The sequence below is a fragment of the Sinocyclocheilus grahami genome, unplaced genomic scaffold, assembly GCF_001515645.1.
Source record: "Sinocyclocheilus grahami isolate Dianchi unplaced genomic scaffold, SAMN03320097.WGS_v1.1 scaffold28.1, whole genome shotgun sequence".
In the NCBI taxonomy this organism is placed as follows: Eukaryota; Metazoa; Chordata; class Actinopteri; order Cypriniformes; family Cyprinidae; genus Sinocyclocheilus; species Sinocyclocheilus grahami.
This window is the reverse complement of record NW_015505207.1, coordinates 1,290,671-1,309,875: the sequence shown is the minus strand read 5'-3', so window position 1 is coordinate 1,309,875 and position 19,205 is coordinate 1,290,671. Positions and strand designations below refer to the sequence as shown.

At 36.0% G+C, this 19,205-nt stretch overlaps 1 long non-coding RNA gene across 1 annotated transcript in view; it reads right to left on the bottom strand.

The window, feature by feature from the left end:
* Positions 1 to 2,931: 2,931 nt before the first annotated feature.
* LOC107570087 (uncharacterized) overlaps positions 2,932 to 19,205 on the bottom strand; it is a 29,446-nt gene continuing 13,172 nt past the window's right edge. The window contains exons 3-4 of the long non-coding RNA XR_001606988.1: positions 3,418 to 3,525; positions 2,932 to 2,998 (exon numbers count right to left, since the gene is read on the bottom strand). This is a non-coding gene — a long non-coding RNA (uncharacterized lncRNA). The remainder of the gene's footprint in view (positions 2,999 to 3,417; positions 3,526 to 19,205) is intronic.

Below are 19,205 nucleotides of genomic sequence, written 5' to 3'. Positions count from 1 at the left end.
AATAATGCGTTTCCTGGCTTATTTACCATGCTTACTTAACAAGTGCTGTACAATTAGAATTGTTAATAGATTGAGAAAAACAAAAGGACTTTGAAGGTGGGAAAGTGCTGACATTATTTCACAGGGGAAAAGCACCCCTGAGAAAGAAAAGGTCTGCAGTAAATGTAGTTTCCTGCGCTGTTCTTCAATGAAACGCCGCTCCCTCTCATTAGAAATGCCATAGAAGACATAAATCAAGGACAGTAAAAATTTCATCGCCTCCGTGTTAAATCACACACTTTGCATCGAACAGCAACTGTGTAAACATTGTAATTTCACCTGATTCTTGTTAAATGTATGCACACTTTTTACAATCCATAAACAGATCTGGAATAAAAGTTAATAAATGTCAAAATTTGCATTTGGGGAAAAAAAGCATCTTGCTGCATTTTTGCAAATATCAATCTATGAACCTTTCAACATTTTGTCAGGCAAAATGCTAATTGTACCTTTAGGAATTTGAGACACAGTGACAAGAAATGAGATGCCCTGTCCTTTTAGGTGTGGAAATCAACTGGGGTAGCATACAGAATCCCTCGCAAAGGCAAAGCAAACACAGCCAGCCACGTTTTCTAGGAGGAATTATCGGTGCATAATGATACATCTATCTTAGATAAAAAACGCTTCTCCCAGTTGGAGAACCCAATAAATTATTGCACTGGTAACCATGAATTTACAATGATTTATCATCTGTCATATATTATTGTGAAAGCTAAACTGTGACATTCATGACTACAAAGTACTGTAAATAAATCAGTATATATAAAAATATATTGCTCATATGTATTCAGTTGTTCTATTCATTATATATATTGTTAGTTCATTTGTATTTCATATTATTTAAAGAGACTATGGTAAATTTTCAACTACCGAAGTTGCAAACCTTTAGATACTTTAGTATTAGCATTCTTAAGTCTCTTCTTCATCTGCTGTCCCATCATTCCAACACCGAGGCTAATTTAACAAGGGAGAATTAAGAGTGTAAAAAGTGCTTACACAAAGGTTTCCACGTTATTTGCTTGGAATTGATTTTAACACTTAAACAGAATCCTAACTAAGGGCTTATGTGTGCCAGGCCATCTGCATTTCACCGTAGACACACATACATACATATTAGTCTATGGATATCTATCAGAAATGCCAGCTGAAGCTGGCAATGTGTTACCAAACAAAGCATAATTTGTTTATTTTTACCCAACAAACATGTTCTACAGCGTCCTTATGAGCGATTAGCAATGTTGTTCTTCAAAGGTCCTTAAGAGGAGTTTGATGCAGTTCTTGCCCGTCCTCCCATTAATCCAAGCTCAGTTAAGAGTCTGCCATCCAGGCAGCCTAATATGTATCACTTTAATCAAATTTAAAGTGATTGCATCCCTTTTGAAGATTCCAGAGCACGGATATGTTCATTAACAGATATGTGGACAGAATGAGGTAGTTGTTTCTCACAGAAACAACTCTTTAACGTCAGGAAGCTCACCACGCAGCTGAGCAAGACAGAAGTGTGCGTTTCTGTTTGCTGTCTTTAGTGTTCACTAATGTGTTTCAACATTGCGCAGTGCTACCTTTAATCTGCACTAAAGGGAAATAATGCGTTTCCTGGCTTATTTACCATGCTTACTTAACAAGTGCTGTACAATTAGAATTGTTAATAGATTGAGAAAAACAAAAGGACTTTGAAGGTGGGAAAGTGCTGACATTATTTCACAGGGGAAAAGCACCCCTGAGAAAGAAAAGGTCTGCAGTAAATGTAGTTTCCTGCGCTGTTCTTCAATGAAACGCCGCTCCCTCTCATTAGAAATGCCATAGAAGACATAAATCAAGGACAGTAAAAATTTCATCGCCTCCGTGTTAAATCACACACTTTGCATCGAACAGCAACTGTGTAAACATTGTAATTTCACCTGATTCTTGTTAAATGTATGCACACTTTTTACAATCCATAAACAGATCTGGAATAAAAGTTAATAAATGTCAAAATTTGCATTTGGGGAAAAAAAGCATCTTGCTGCATTTTTGCAAATATCAATCTATGAACCTTTCAACATTTTGTCAGGCAAAATGCTAATTGTACCTTTAGGAATTTGAGACACAGTGACAAGAAATGAGATGCCCTGTCCTTTTAGGTGTGGAAATCAACTGGGGTAGCATACAGAATCCCTCGCAAAGGCAAAGCAAACACAGCCAGCCACGTTTTCTAGGAGGAATTATCGGTGCATAATGATACATCTATCTTAGATAAAAAACGCTTCTCCCAGTTGGAGAACCCAATAAATTATTGCACTGGTAACCATGAATTTACAATGATTTATCATCTGTCATATATTATTGTGAAAGCTAAACTGTGACATTCATGACTACAAAGTACTGTAAATAAATCAGTATATATAAAAATATATTGCTCATATGTATTCAGTTGTTCTATTCATTATATATATTGTTAGTTCATTTGTATTTCATATTATTTAAAGAGACTATGGTAAATTTTCAACTACCGAAGTTGCAAACCTTTAGATACTTTAGTATTAGCATTCTTAAGTCTCTTCTTCATCTGCTGTCCCATCATTCCAACACCGAGGCTAATTTAACAAGGGAGAATTAAGAGTGTAAAAAGTGCTTACCCAAAGGTTTCCACGTTATTTGCTTGGAATTGATTTTAACACTTAAACAGAATCCTAACTAAGGGCTTATGTGTGCCAGGCCATCTGCATTTCACCGTAGACACACACACATACATATTAGTCTATGGATATCTATCAGAAATGCCAGCTGAAGCTGGCAATGTGTTTCCAAACAAAGCATAATTTGTTTATTTTTACCCAACAAACATGTTCTACAGCGTCCCTATGAGCGATTAGCAATGTTGTTCTTCAAAGGTCCTTAAGAGGAGTTTGATGCAGTTCTTGCCCGTCCTCCCATTAATCCAAGCTCAGTTAAGAGTCTGCCATCTGGACGTGTGCTCCTAGCGATAAATATGATTTAGAGTTGATTCAGACATGTTTTCCGCACCGAGTGTGTGTGGATTTCAGAATTAAATGGCACAAACAAATGTGGAATAGAGAGCAAATTAATATCTCTCGTTTTAGAGCTCCATAACAAAGCTGCACCCTTAATTACAGCCTGTAATCATTTCCTGAAACACAAATATCAAGGAATTAAATTACCATCATAGAGCTCTTGCACAAATAAACTGATCTTATAAACATAAAATATCTCCTGACGCATGTTCAGATGATTCAGAATGTCCTGCAGGTAATTCTGACGCAACACTATTCTTAGCTGTCTCTCGACTGACGCTGGGATCAAGTTATTTGAGCAACCAACATAATTTTGCGAAATATTAAGTGTGTGTGAATATCAGATAATGTTGGATCTAATTACCTTCCTTTTGAGCTTCAGTTGTTTTTCAGCTGTGCCAAGCAACAGTGACCTCTACAGGGATTGAAGATGGAAAACCCAGATACACTTTTGACTTCCTGCAGTAACCTCCTTAAAGAGAGAAAAAACTGAGAATAGTATCATTTTAAAAAGTATATTAAAAAGCTATAAGTCATAGTAAATTAAATTACAAATCAAACAAAGATTACTAAATGTTTTAGAAGTATTTTTCAGGGATAGTTTATGTTAAGTAATGGAACCTTATTGTGTAAGCGTTACCATCAAAACATAATTTACACAGACAGTATACTGGGTAAAAAAAAAAATGGTTTAGAAACAATTTTCACAAGTTTCAAAGAATCAGCAAGCAATTAAACATGACATTTTTAAGTAGAAAGACTACTTGGTTATTTCTTGTAAAACATACTTTAGTAATCTTACAAACTCAAAAAATATTTTACAGTTTAATAGACACAGTGTAGAGTTAAAACCAATAAAAATACTAATTAGAAGCCTCCTTTGCACATTTATTTGGCATACTTCCAGCATCTTAATACTTAAATGTAGTTTTATAATTAAATAAAACACTAATAATTTATTCTGTAATATGTTAAGATACTTATAAATAAATATTAAGATTTGTTTACAATATTTGGACAAAATAATGAATGAACTTTTATTCTGTCATGTATCATCTAGTAAGCAATCCCACATTATAAATAAACAATATTTAGAAATACAGTAAATAGTAAGACTGTTTTCACAATATTTTAAATCAAAATTATATTGAAATCTGTCATTGTCAATTCTTCTGTTGTTTGGTGCAAAATAAACAAAGACGACTTCATTTGTCCAGCACTGCAGGAGAAGGTCTCGCTGAAGACGGAGTCTTGGCCACATCCAGGTGTAATGGCAGCAAACCCAGAAAGTGTTGCCAAGACGTTTCTCCCTCGCTTCTAAACTTTAGCACAGGAGGACAAAGTGTCTTTCACAGAGAGAGGGGGTAGAAAAGAAAGGGTGCCAAACACCACAAAGCAGAGCCAAGCTCTGTATCAAGCAGGAGGAATGACTGATGGAAAGATAAGGGACAAACCAAAGAGAGCAGACCAAACAGGAAAAGCAGGCAAGCAGCAAATGGAGGGGTGTAGCCTGCGCCGACAAAGAGCGCATGGTGGACGCTCACGTTGCATGTATCTGCTTTTGTTTAGAGCTGACAAGAAAGCAAATCTCATAAAAACATTCTGCTAACTTTTCTCTTTCCTGTGCAACCTGAATAACAGTTAACCAGCATAACAAGTAACCTATTTAAGATTAAACTGAGAATGCGGACATATTCTGTGCTGTTTTTTTACAAAAAGACACACAAGCCATGTTGTGCCCTATCCCCCACTGCTGCCGAGTTTTCTTTTATGCATTCACATTCAGTTCGGGAGCGTCAAATCCTCCAGAGAGCCAGCATTGTCCTCCTGCGAGTCCCCTGGGTTTCCCATCACATAGCTGCATCTCTCATGCACACAATATAACACCCAGAAGATCCAGCGGCGAACGGGCTCCTTTTAAACGCTCGCACGCAATTTGAGGAAGATTAATTAAAATGCTATTAAAGCCACTGCTGATTGTGTTGATTCTCAAAGACTTTGCAAATTATTCCACTTTTACTGCGGCCTTAAACAAACAGATTCAATAGCCTTTCACTGATTTCACCCTCTGAATAATAAACATCTGTTATGTCATTGTGCGCAGAAATAAAAGGGACACATACTTTCCTTGGTGATGTGGAAAGAACATTTTGCACCAACAGAAGATCTGCGACTGTAGTGTTACAAATATATGAGCAGTGGGGTTTCATATCGATGTGGTTCAAGCGCTTTCAAAGGCCGAGGTCTGCTCTAGCGGACTTGAATGTGTAGTCTGTGGTGCATAAAGTGAAACATCAGGCCTAGCAATGACGCTTTTTCTAATAGGATACCGAGCTCGGGGCATTAAGCAAAAGGTGTGCACCATGGATATGAAAAAAGTACATAAATGGCTGATTTAAAGAGATTGAATTAGCCTCCGTTTTAGTGCATCTGCTATATTTGTCTCTGACAGTGTTGGGGAAGATGCAGTACTTTGAAACTGTCACTACAGTCTAGTGACACTTTTTCTTATAAATACTAATAAACCGTAAAAAAAAGGGGGGCACTACATGTTTCCTTCTAAGTCATAAATACTAAGGAATGTGAATTACTTGAAAAAACGTTAGACCATTCCCCAAAATGTTGTACCAACTAGTCAAACACAATTTGTAGTTGCTGTTATAGGTTTATTGTTTCACTCTTTGCGAACTTTTGTTGTTTTGCCATTTTTGTTGGGTTTTTTGTTGTGTTTTGTTGTGTTAAGAGCTCATTCAGTAGTTGGCTGCGAACATAAATGTGTTGAGGTCTATGTAACCATTTAAAACTAAATCTTAGATAGCTTTGCTTTCTAATGTAATTATGCCTTCTGGATAACAAGGATAACATTATTCACTTCACATATTAAGTGCCCTGTATGTATATTGCTACCAAAATGATACATTTACTGGTTTACTAATTGAAAGTGTTGTATAAAAAATCTGTAGTTGCCAAATGGACCATTTTGATCAAACAATTTCAAATTGCCAAAAAAGTAGTGACCGTTTTTAAGACAATAATTGAGAGAACCTTAAAATCTTAATGCATAAATTCCTCTATTTTTCTTATATTCCTTTTCCTGTTTTATAGTAATAATATACAACAGTATGAAACTTGAACACATACATTTTATTAAATAATAAACCTAATTTGTACAAATAAAAACAACCTAATTTTCTACAATTTACTACAATCAAATCAATTATTGTTTTTTTAATCTATTCATTTTTAATCAATTACACGAACTTAATGAACCAGACTTTCCAAAATTACATGAGAGAGAACAATTTAAGATGAACTGATTCACTCAAATTAATGAATGAAAATTTTCTAACACTATATGAGAGAGAATCATTTAGAATAAATTGATTCACCAATATCAATCTGACTTGCAATGTATATGAGAACTGGAGAGGACTGTTTGATTATTCAGTTCAGACATACAAATTAAACATTAACTCACGTAAAAACAGCCACCAATTATTTGCTCACACTATACTACTTGGAAAAATATGTTACTTGAAAAGCTACAGGACACTGAAAACAGCTAAACTAGCAAAACCTAGAAATGAGCTTAGCAGCATCACTATTTTCATTCAGTTACTGCCCAACACTTCTACAATCCCTTCATAAGACTTTTAAAGTGTGTTTTGTGTGATTAGCACACATAAAATACGATTAATCTTTAAAATGTCTTTGTTTTTGTTATTTCAACAAAGACCAGTCTAAAACATGTACCAATGGGTGAAACCAGCTCCATTGTTTCATTGTCTATACACTCGCATATCACTTTGCAGTATATTTAGCCAGTTGTACGATGCAAATATGCTCACAAGTCTGGTTACCCCTACAAAACTCTCCCGGAGGATTCGAAACTCTAAGTTCAGTCTCATTTCCCACTCGGCGCTCAGCAGCAGCGAGTCCTTGGCTCTCTGATCTTCTCTAGACAAAATGAGACACAGCAGCTCGAACAGAGGGAGCCTGGCGTACGCTATTCCCTGCGCTACTTGAATAGATAATGCTTCTCTTTACTTTCTTTATTCCTTCAAAAAAAATGCATCAGAGGCCAAATATTAATTCTCCCTGTCACCCAGCAAAAGCAAGGGGAGAGCGACGCACTCGGCATACCAGCCTGTATTTTAACATGATTAAGGCACACATAAAGGCCTTTCGCAGGCTGCTTTGAACCTTGCCATTCAATTCTTTTTGTTTTTTGCGCATATTCAAACTTATTCCCCCACACTGCTGGAAGCTGATCCTGAAAGACAACGTTAATGAAACATATAACAGCTAAAGACAATGGGATTAGCGGCGTCCGAGAGCGAAGCACCTCCATCCGGGCTGGCAGGTCCGCTCTTCTCCCTTCCCCACGCCCATGAATCTCCTTTTAAAAAATGCCAATAGTTGTGATTGCTTAAAGCTCGATCCTTCGGCTCCATAAAGATGTGCGTGGAAAGAATCACATCAAGGAATGACATTGACAGAGGAACTGCTGACTCGCATCAGTGTTTGTCTTTTGATGTGAGAGATCAAATCGATGTACACACTCTCGTCGAACGGCATGCTGGGAGGGGGGTGGGGGGTGGGGATTAGCATTTCACATCCCCGAGAGTCGAAGGTGCCTGCTTGCCTTAAATCATTAGTGTTTATGTCCTCTTGCACCAAATAATCAGGAGGAGTTTTCTTGTGGGGAGCTGGAAGGAGCTTTCTCCTGAGCTGAGTGAAAGATCCCCTTCGCTTCCTCAATTATTAAGTGGCTACATGGGAAATAGGGAAACATTAGCAGGTGTGTAAAATTTTTTAAAAGATTAAGTGCTTCAAAAGAGTCACCCAGGGGAGAAAACAGGAACGTGAAACTGCTTTGGCAGTAACCAGGCAGTGAAACAATCGCTTGAGCAGAAAATGGTTATAGGAGATACACTGCCAAGAGTTAAGTGCATTTCTGAAGTTAAAGCAGTATAAATAGAGCGATATGAGAAGGGTCCAAATGAAGAGTGGTTAGCAGGAGAAAACAAAATTCAAAACCTACAATGCACTTCAAATACACATTGTCCTCAACGAACGGCCAATATCACCCACTTATTCCCACAACAGTGGGTCTCAGTTATGCATTGTTCGTGAGTTATGCAAGTTCGAAACACAGAACACATTTCTAAACAAATCAAATTCTTATCGTTCATAAAAGTATTTGTAAATAAATGGTAATATTTAATTACATTTGACAACTTACCTACAAAATATTTTTCTGTATGATTTGCACCGAAATTTGTTCTGCTTCACTTTATTAAACTGATGTTATTCGAACTGGTCAATCTGCGAAATCAGGACTATTATAGTTAACTAAAACTAAAACCATAAAAAGAATTGTTGTTACTTGAAATAAAATGAATGTTAATTAAAATAAAATATTAAATATATTTATTTCAGCTAGTTGCCAACATTTATCATTTTAATTTAATTTAACTTGATGTACTAAACAAAAACTAAAACCCGAAATGAAAAACAAAACCAAAAATTATTAAAACTTTAACTAAAATTAAAAAGATTAAAAATAAAGACTAATTCAAAAAATATTAATAAAATTATAATAGTATCTCAATCATAGTAAAATAACACTGCATTAACAAATCATGATGCATTGCAAATTATATATTTAATACATATGTGTGTGTTTGTATTATACACACACATGCGCGCGCACTCACAAACAAATTATAAATACACATATGCTTGTTGATATACACGTACATAATTTAAAATTCATATGAATTAACTTAATAGTAATGCTTTAATACTAATTCAATTAATATAATGACCGTATAACTTTGTGGTTGTTCTTCTCACATAATAAAATTATATTCTCAATAAATTGTATTTGGCACATATTTGTGTAATAAATGTGTTAATGTACAGGTATTCTACAAAATAAACCTCAGCAGTGTGATCTTGTATCATCCTGGGTGGATTTATTTAGCAATAATGATCATCTGACTGTATATTAATCCTTAACTACTTCTCATGGCCCTGAATTCCTTCATTGTGTACTCATCTCTCAAGTAAAGTACTTATCCTTGGCTACACTGCAATACTACGGCAGCTAATGAAAGTATCAGAGTGTGTGACATAGAACAAAGTTGTTAAGAGTTCTGCAGGAGTGATTTTGCGGTTAGAGTATTGCACTTTTCTACACTATTTGAATGCATAGGGCTTGCTTGCAGCTCTACGCTAATGATCAAAGTTGAGAGGGGAAAAATCTCTTGAGTGTAAGTTATGAGGATGAGACGAGCAGAGGAAAATGCTTTGCTATCCAGCTTTGAACACTTTTACACTTTCCAATAAGCTTTGTTTTTTAATTGGCTGAAATTAATCTTAGGGATGTAGATGCCTGATTTGCATTCATTAAAACTCAACCAAAGAAGTCATGCTTAATTCCAATCAAATTTGCTTAATTATGCATGGCGAAAGAATCCCAAATGAGCTGAGAATTTTTGTTAGCTTTCCTTTTTTTTCTATAGCAAATAAAAAGCTTTTTTCTTTCTTTTTTTTTCCTATAGCAAATAAAACGTAATGAAGCTGTCTCTTTGTGTTCTGCTGAATGTTGAGGAGCTGGGCTGCGAGCACCTTGAGTCTTTGTTGAAAAACAATATTATGGCTAAAGTAATTATAGGAATCTGCATTTTTCATTGTTAATTGTGGATGTCAGCATCATTAATTTTAATTTACAGCGGGCAATAAAATTAAGGATACTTTGTGCTGATGTTTTAAATCATGCCAGTGAAGGCGATGCATTATGCAACTTAAATTTCAAGAAGATATTGATTAGGGCAGATAGCCTTTTCTATGAATCTTAAACAGGCAGATGCAAGATAAAGCCTGAGGTATCACTTTCACTCGCTGTCACTGCGCCGGACGGGAGAAAGGACATCCATATTCCCTGTGACGCTTCTTTGGCAGTGAAAAATAAGTGATGGGAATGAAATATAGAATAAATATACAGGAGAAATAAAAAGGGACACAGAGCTTATACTATATTCCGTCATTTGTTGTAGGCAACCTCACTTGGAAGACTATTTACAATGGCAAAAGTACTGTTGCAATATGCAGAGTGAAAAATGTTTATGCTATTAAAGTAAGTTATTGATTGAGCTAAATCTCTGAAATAAGTAATAAAAATGGAAATACGTAGGTGTGTGGTGCCACAAAAAGATGGGCCAGAGAAAACGCACGTCATATCTTAAAAGATTTGCTTTATTTGTTTCAGCCTGGCTCTTTTCCATGTGTCCAGTGATCTATGTTTCTTAAAGGGCACCTATTATGCTAAATCCACTTTTACATGGTGTTTGGACATAAATGTGTGTTGGCAGTGTGTGTACACAACCACCCTACAATGATAAAAATCCACCCACTCCTCATTTTTTAATCCCCTTTAAACCAAGTCAGTCTTAATAGGCCTGCCATTTTGTTTCTCATGCAGTGTGACGTCACATTGTATAGGGCCGGGCCATGGGGCTTGATTGACAGCCCTGCATTGCAATAGTTTCCACCCTCAGCGGTTGTACGCTGTCCTCCTTTTTCTCTGTGCTAGAGCAACTGTAACGTCAACAATGTCTCGCAAGAAAGCCCGATGCTCTGTGTTTGGATGTAAGACTGAACATAAGAGTCTTAATTTTCTCCCAACATCTGAGCTGCTGAGGATGCTGTGGATTACTTAAATTTTTCAAGGTAATGCGCCTCAAAATCTAACTAAATACGTGTATCACTCCTGACTCCTTTGTGAATGTCATATCGTTATAGTGCTTAGCGTTTTAACCGTATTTGTGTGCATACATCAAGTATTTTTGAACCGATCAGCGCGGTCAATTGAGCTCTGTAACATCGTGCTGTTTCGTCCCACTTTCTGTGCATTTGGCTTCCCATATGTACGGCTAAACACCGGTTCTCTCGCTCTCAGTTATGTTGCTTCTACCGGCTATTTATTGCTGTAGATATGCAATGCAGAGAAACATATACGCGACGCCCTCTTCTGGGTAGGGTTGCACCAGCCATTCGTAAGTTCTTACTTAAATTAGAACGTTAAGTCCACACTAGAGGCTTAGTAATAAAGTACTAAATCTATACATTATTTGGTTGCACCAGTTGTTCGTAAGGCAGGACATAGGTAGTAGTTTGTAAACTCTCTGTAAAGTAATGCGTAGTCGAATAATATGACGTTTGAAGAAAAAAAACATAAGAAATGCCATTTATTTATTATTTCATCTGACATGCGCAACACGGACCAAAGTGCACAGAGGTGTGCTGTAGATGGGGTGTTAAAGGTGCGCTAAAAAAGAAACAAAGTACATTTATTCACATATTGTTCTCTCTTTTAATATGTACGTGAGTGTAAATGTCAGCAGCATCATATATGCCTAAAGGATTGCAGGTTGTGGGGTAAAAGAAGAGCATATTGATGCAGTTCACTCAGTCTGCTATTTAATTCCAACTGTTACTCCTGACCCGACGCTTCCGTAAATATTTAGTTTATACGTAGAGTTACACTTCAACTACATGTAATGGTGCAACGAAAAAATATGTAATAGTGCGTAAGTTGTAACTTAGTGCTGGTGCAACAGGCCCCTGGAGAATATGGTGGGAATATGCAGCTCATTTGCATTTAAAGCGATACACACCAAAATGACATTTTCCAGTTATAATAAATGATCTGTTGGATATTTTGGGCTGAAAGTTCACAGACACATTCCCAAGACCAATATTACATCTTGTAAAATGGAGCATAATAGGTGCCCTTTAAGTTACAAAATATGTGCGACTGGCAGCATAACAAGAGCACTTTAGGTTGTCTCTATTTTGCAGGACAACACAATGTGCTTGCACCAACACCATTTGATTAATAGCCTCTTTTTTTCTTTGGTGTACAGGATATATCCAGCTGCAAGAAGCTTTGGAGCATTGTACTTGGGAAACAAAGGAAGAATAAAATTGATCTGTCTGGAAACAGAAATCAATGAATAGTTATTTCCTGTTTCATGCATGTTATTTAGACAGAGTCACTGAGTTACAAGAATTCCCCTTTCTACTTCAAGAATAGCAAGGACTTGATGGGAAAGTGTAGAGGTACATTTAATGTTTTTGGCCAAATTATGCTTCCAGACATTGCAACTTTAATGTGAAAATGAAAAAAAAAATCACTGTTTGAATTATTGGTAATTTTAACCAGACAAAATGTTAAAAACTTTGCAAGTACTTTTAAGAGGAGTTCACCATGTAAACCCACGTGTTACTCCAAACCTATATGACTATCTTTCTTCTGTGGTAAATAAATGAAGGTTTTTTTATGGAATAATCTTTAAGAATTAGCAAGGACTTGGCAGTAAATGTAAAACACAGTTGTATATTTAATGTTTATTGGCCTAATTATGCTTCAAGACATAACAACTTCAATATGAAAAAGGCGGGAAAATAGAATTGTAATTTAAACTACTGAGGATTTTAACCAAACAAACATAAAAAATGGCAAGTAATTGTCCAAATAAAAATTTAAAATTGTCAATTATTTATGCACCCCACTCCAAACCTATACGACTTACTTTTTTCTGTGGAAAACAATAGAAAATTTTGTTGGTGAAGCTTTTGATGAAAGAATGATTAAGAATTCCCCTTTGTTCTTTGGTTGTAAATGTAAAGCATAGAGATATATTTAATGTTTTGAGCCTGATTATGGTTCAAGACAGTGCAACTTCAATGTGAAGAGATTTTTAAAAAGATAGTTCAGCCACAAAAAAATAAATAAAATAAATATATAAATATGTATGTATGTATATATATACAGTATATATATCATGTTACTCCAAACCTGTATGACTTAATTTCTTGTGTGAAAAACAAAAGAAGATATTTGTAAGTTTCAATGGAAAATGTTTCAGCAAAACAACATTGGACCCCATTTACTGTCAAATGAAAAGACATTTTCTAAATGAAGACTATTTTTGTTTTCAGTTGAACTATCCCTTTAAGAAAGCAAGATATCATATTGTCAGATTTTTTCCTGTACAGAAACAAAAACATTACTGCCAAGGAATAAAAAAGACATCACAGCCAAGCACGGTTATAATTGCCATGTTTGTGGTCCCTGGTTAGATTTATGTCTAGAAAGATTTGCCTGTGCCTGTTCTGCATACAGGACTATTATTTCTTGGGGGTGATTGTGTTGCTATCACAAAAGCTTCTCTGCTCGATTGTTCTGTTTCAAAGTTGGAGGGCTGCCCATGGCCTTTTTTTTATTACTCAGGCAACTCCAACTATCAGCTCCATTTTCCTCTTCCTGGTTTTTTCCTGTCAGACACTGAGACAAGTCACTCCAATGTAACAATGAGGGTGATTTCATTTGACTTATCACACACACTAACTGCTAAACCAGCTGCCCGGACTTTGATCCAATGCACTTCCTGCAATGGACTTCCTAAAACAGGCGGTAAACAGGCTGAAACTATGCGGTCATTACTTCAGAGCAACGAAAACATTTCAAATTGATTATTTTACCTGTTGCCCAGGTCCCACTGGACCTGAAAGAAAGCAGGTCTGGCTTAGCAGCGCTCCAGCTTCCACGTTTCCCCAATGCAAATCTTGAGACAATGGTGTTAATTCAGCCACGTGATCGCTGAATACCGCAGGGGCATTGCGACAGGACACCATACGGACGTGTAGTGGACAGTTTTTTCTGAAGGAAAAAAATAGCCCCAACGTTTTTGGGAAATGCCCTTTTATTCAAACCACTGTCTATCGTTCTCCCGAAGGTTAACACGCAGCCATTACTTCCATTGTATTGCAAACGAGAGAAAATAAGTCACACGTGCTCTTAAGGGATTTTCCCTTTCTCCATTAAGCATTCTTTTTCACAAGGGGCTAAATCATTGACATCGCTTTAGGCTTTCTGGTCAACACGGTTGAATATAAAAGACTGGAGATTAATTCAACAATCTGTGACATCATTGTGTGAATAATTCATTCTGAAGGCCAGATAAGAAATGATCTGTGTGGAAATTAATAGCACTTATTTAATAACATTCTCCCATGGATTCTCGGCGCTACACGACGGCGCTGGAGTCGCGGAGAGCGGGTTGAAAAATCAAGGCGGATGATTCATTCGCACTCCTCTGGTAGTTGAGTTTGATGGATCATTCTTAAAAGCGTCGTCGCTAATCTTCGGCTCCTCTTTTTTAGGTTATTCACAGATCAGTGAGTTTTCCGGCTAATCCGGGTTTTGATGCTCCCCTGTCTGTGTACATGGTATTCATCATATCTTGACAAGAGGAGTCCTTCAGACAACAAATAACCTTCAGTAGGACGTGAGCAGTAGATGTGCAGTTATTTTGGATATGTATCACAGAGGGATAAGAACACAGCGGGAGATGAATGGTGTCCTTGTTGGCAGTGGGAATGGACCCCTTTCCGACTCCTCTGAATAATCATTCTGAACCCTAGCCATGCCTTCGACAACTTAATCAGACAGCCTACTACCTGTAAAGTGGCTGGGCTGATTTGATTGCCATTTTTATTGGATCCCCCACCCATAAATCAAAGCAATGGGGACGGTTCTACAGACATGACCACTCGTCATTTGCTAGTAGCCTTGGAAACATTGTTGCGGGAGTTGTGCAACTGTCAGTGGGGGTAAATCAGACTTTGGAAATTTTGCCCCTTCTCCAGAAGAGCGTTATGGTTAGAGTAAATCATCCTGAAAATTGATGTCACTTTGCCAAAGTGGTTCACCTATCCCTCGATGGAGCTCTGTCATCCCATGTCAATGTCAGCACTTTCATCTTACTTTCTAAAAGGTGCCTTTTCCACATGATGGGCGACTAAGGGATCGCTAAACTGCAGTGGGGAACTTTTCTCAAACAAACTGCTCTGGAACAATACATCCTTAGAGCTTCTCAAGTTATCCTTAAATGGAACAGAGCACCCAAAAACTAATATTCATGTAATTAGTCATTCACCATATCAAACCCAAACACTTTGAGTTTAAAAGCAGAAATTTTGAGAAAATATACACATCTCTATTCTATACGTCCATGTTGTAAAGCTCCAAAAATAAAATAAAATAAAATAATTTAATTTAATTTAATTTAATTAAATGTTAAACTGAGCAGGCATTATCTGGAACAGTGTCCAAAATGAATTAAAATACAATAATAATACTTGCAGTTTTTTTATGAATCCAAACAAATACAAATCACATACAAAAAAACAACCATAGCTCAAATCACACATAACAAAATACATTTCTCCAAATTATAATTATTTAAATTTTTTGGTAAACTATCCAATTAGGAAGTCAAGAAATTGTCAGACTATTTTATGTACCTAAAAATCAATTTTCATCTCTTTTTATCCAAATAATTTTTTAATATTCTCTTATATTCTGAAAAAATGTCAAATACAGAAGCAAAATTGGATTTAAATGGCAAGTCACATAAAAAAAATATTAATTTTAAAAAGTAATTTGATGGGGGAAAAATCTAATGAAAAGTATTAAAACATCAAGGGACTTTATTGAGATGTCCCTTCCAGTAGTGTGTCAAAAGTGAGAGCGCTAATGATATGCTAAGGATTGAAAATTACCATCTCGGATATGTCTAAACCAGTAAACTGGTAAACAAGCCTCCTGTTAGGAACAGGGATGATTTGAATCAACAAGGGTGAACAGATATGGATACTCCCTGCATTAGTGTTAATAGGAATAGATTATGGAGGGATTTGGCGATGTGACCTTCAGTGTACTAATTGAAATAGTATTCAGAGTCAGCAGTGGAGTAATCAAGTTAAACACAGAATCATAAATCATCATGAGAAGCGCTGTCACAACTAAGCCATTAGCCCCCTGTTTTTCATCCACACACCCTCATGGAAATATCTGCCACGCTGCTCCGTAGGTTAATAGGAACAGAAATGGCATTTAAAGTCTATTTGGATCAAATGTACTGCGCGCCTGAAAGTAGAACTTCGCTAATTTACAGGTAATATGAATTGATGTGGTTATGGTAGGGGCTACTTGAGCAGAGGAGTTGGACTTGGGACTGCTGGGAGTTCAGACCTGATGTTTATATGGACCTTGACATGCAGGATTCAACAGGTCATTCTGTCTTAAAATAATTTAAATAATTAAACACACACACACATGTATATATATATGCACACTTTAAACGATTTACAATTAACTTCATTTTTTAAAATTGAAAAATTGTTTGTTTGCCATCACATTAAATGAAAGATTGAAAATATACTTAAAGTTGTAAAATTTAAATAAATGTCATTTAAATAAAATAATACATGAATACAATATTTTTATATTAACTTCAAATCTCAGGAGGTACTTTAAGTGAACATTTAAGTCAAAGGGGTTCGGCTTACCAAAAAAAATAAATTCATTAATAAAATATCCCTGCAAATCTGGCTGAATAAAGTGTGGCGTTCAGCATTTGTGGTCACTTGTGCCTCCTGTGATGCATATAGCAGCACTCTGTGGCACTGGGGGGTTTGTCGAAGTTCCTAACATCTTTATTGATATCAACAAGTACTCTCCTAGCAAATAGCTTTTTAATTGTTGCGAAATGATTGAATTAGATACTAAACAGTCGGTTAGCGTCAATGAAACGTCTTTCACAGAAGAGTGACCACCAAACTTGTCAGAACGCTGATAAGAGGCTGAACTGGAATGCTTACATGGCATTAATCAAATAGCTACGTCTAATTAAACGGGTTTAAAACACGGCTTTTTCTAAATGTTGCTCAGGTATTGCAATAATTTTTGATCACCCAAGCCTGGAAGACAAATAATTAGAACTGCCACACCATTCTGATGAGTGATGTCAGCGTCTCGGAGTGACCTTCCCACTGCTAATTAATTTTCTTCCCGAGAAAAAAAAGACCCTGTTGTTGCATATTATTAATTGAGTTCATGAAAAGATGCGGCTGATTAATTTTTGTTGATAATACTTGTCATTCCAGGGAGCGTTGGTGATCATTTTATGGCTTTTTGTTTTAACGCTCCTCAAAGTTGGTCTGACTCATCTGCAGTGCCATTAATTCACTCCAAAGCTGGAATTACAGAACAAACTACATTTAGAGTTAATTACAAATGAGTTGCTTTGCTTTTGAAGTATATTTACAAGACAAAAAAAAGCAATGAGTTACGGTTTAATGTCGGCCAGGTCATATAAGAATAACTGTCATGTACTAAAAAAAAGACCACAGAAGTTGTCAAAATCACCATTTGCATATACTTAAGTTACATTCTTGTGAAACTCTAAAGCAGTGTTTCCCAACCTTTTTTTATTCGCGGCACCCTTTGGAAATGTTAACAGACTTGTGGCACACTACAAAATTAATTTTGTCACAATATTTGAATTTCTAACTTCGATATGATAATTTGAAAAGTACTTTTGAACATTTTAGCAATTTAAAAATATTAAAAAATGTTTTTTTCACACGGCACCCCGGATGGGAAACACTGCTCTAAAGGATTGCTACACTTTATTTACTTTAGCTGTGAAGAAAAGTTAGTGAACCCTTTGGAATTCTGCTGAACTGACTGGACTGTCTGACTCCAATTACCCCCATTTCAAGCTGTCAATGTCATAGAACTTCATATCTATCTATCTATCTATCATAGATCTTTTCCTGTCATTGCTCACTATAGCTAACATTGTTATGTCAATGATCCTGATTGTTTAAATCATTTATTTAATAAAAGTATGGCAGTTACTATTATCATGTCAGTGGTGCAGCGGTTTGCTCCAGAAATACAAGCAGCAAGCACTACAGTAAACCTGAGAAATTTGGAATGTGTCATGACCCGATTCCACGCCCCTTTTCTCTCGTTCATTTCCTGTTCAGCCTAAATCAATATGTGAGGCATAAAAAGCTTCCCAAAATAAATAAAAAATAAGATCAACTTTAGTTACTCAAAAAAAGATCATATCACACTTCAAAAGCCTTGCACAGAAAAATCCAGAGAATTCCATACAGGCTACAAACTTTCTTTCACAGCTGCATGGTGTCGTTGTAACCGTCTCCTAATGTTGTAGGTATAGTCAATGGCACTCACAGAAATATTAGAGTTCTCAGGAGGCCTTTCTCAACATAAAATGAGTCCCCAGCTCAGAAGGGCTGCTATTCTTTGATAAGGTATTGCTGCAGAATGCTGTAAAGAAAACCATTATGAATTGATAATGCTGGGCACAGACTTGTTAATAGAAAAAAATGTCATTTATCTGAAACGTCTCACAATCGTCTGTGAAACGCAAGATGTCATTGAGCTGGTGAAAATGTGTCCCTTAATGAATATTCTGACAGTTTCCAAGCATTGTCCTTGACGGCCTAAATGTATGTGAATAGCACAGCGTGTCATGGTTGTAAAATGACATTAATAGAATTGTAATTATACAGCAGCACTGTTATATTTCACTGCTGTATGTTATTATGCTTGGCATAATAAAATAATACTTGAGGACTAATAAACAGAATTCTTTGTGTAATTTCTTTAGCGACATACAGTTTACAGTGAGCAACGCTGGCCTCAGCCTGCAGTCTTAAAAGTGCTCAAAATATGATGATTTAAACTGGATAAATATTCTTTAATTAAGTCTCATGTGAATTGATAACACCTCAGTTGGAGGGAAACATAGACTTTATGGCTTTACTATATTAATCCACTGGTTTGTGGTTTACCTTAATTGTCATTCCCAGAGAAACTTAAAACACAACACCACAAATGCAGAATAAGTTATACTTGTTTTGAGAGAGAAGAAAAAAATAGTAACACTTTACAATAAGGTTACATTAGTTAATGTTAGTTAATGTATTAACTAACTTGAACTACCCAGGTGAAAAAGACGTAGTATTAAATGTATTAAAAATATACTTGAAATTCAAGTAGTATGTTTATAATATATTTGTATTCCCAACATGCTTATTTGAAGTGCAATAAAAATATATTGAATTGCATTTTAATATATTTCTAAAAAGTATACTAGAAATACTTTTGTATTAAATATATTCTTAGTTATACTTCTAAGAAATATGCTAAACAGAAGCATACTTTTAATGTATTTCTAAAAAGTATACTAGAAATACTTT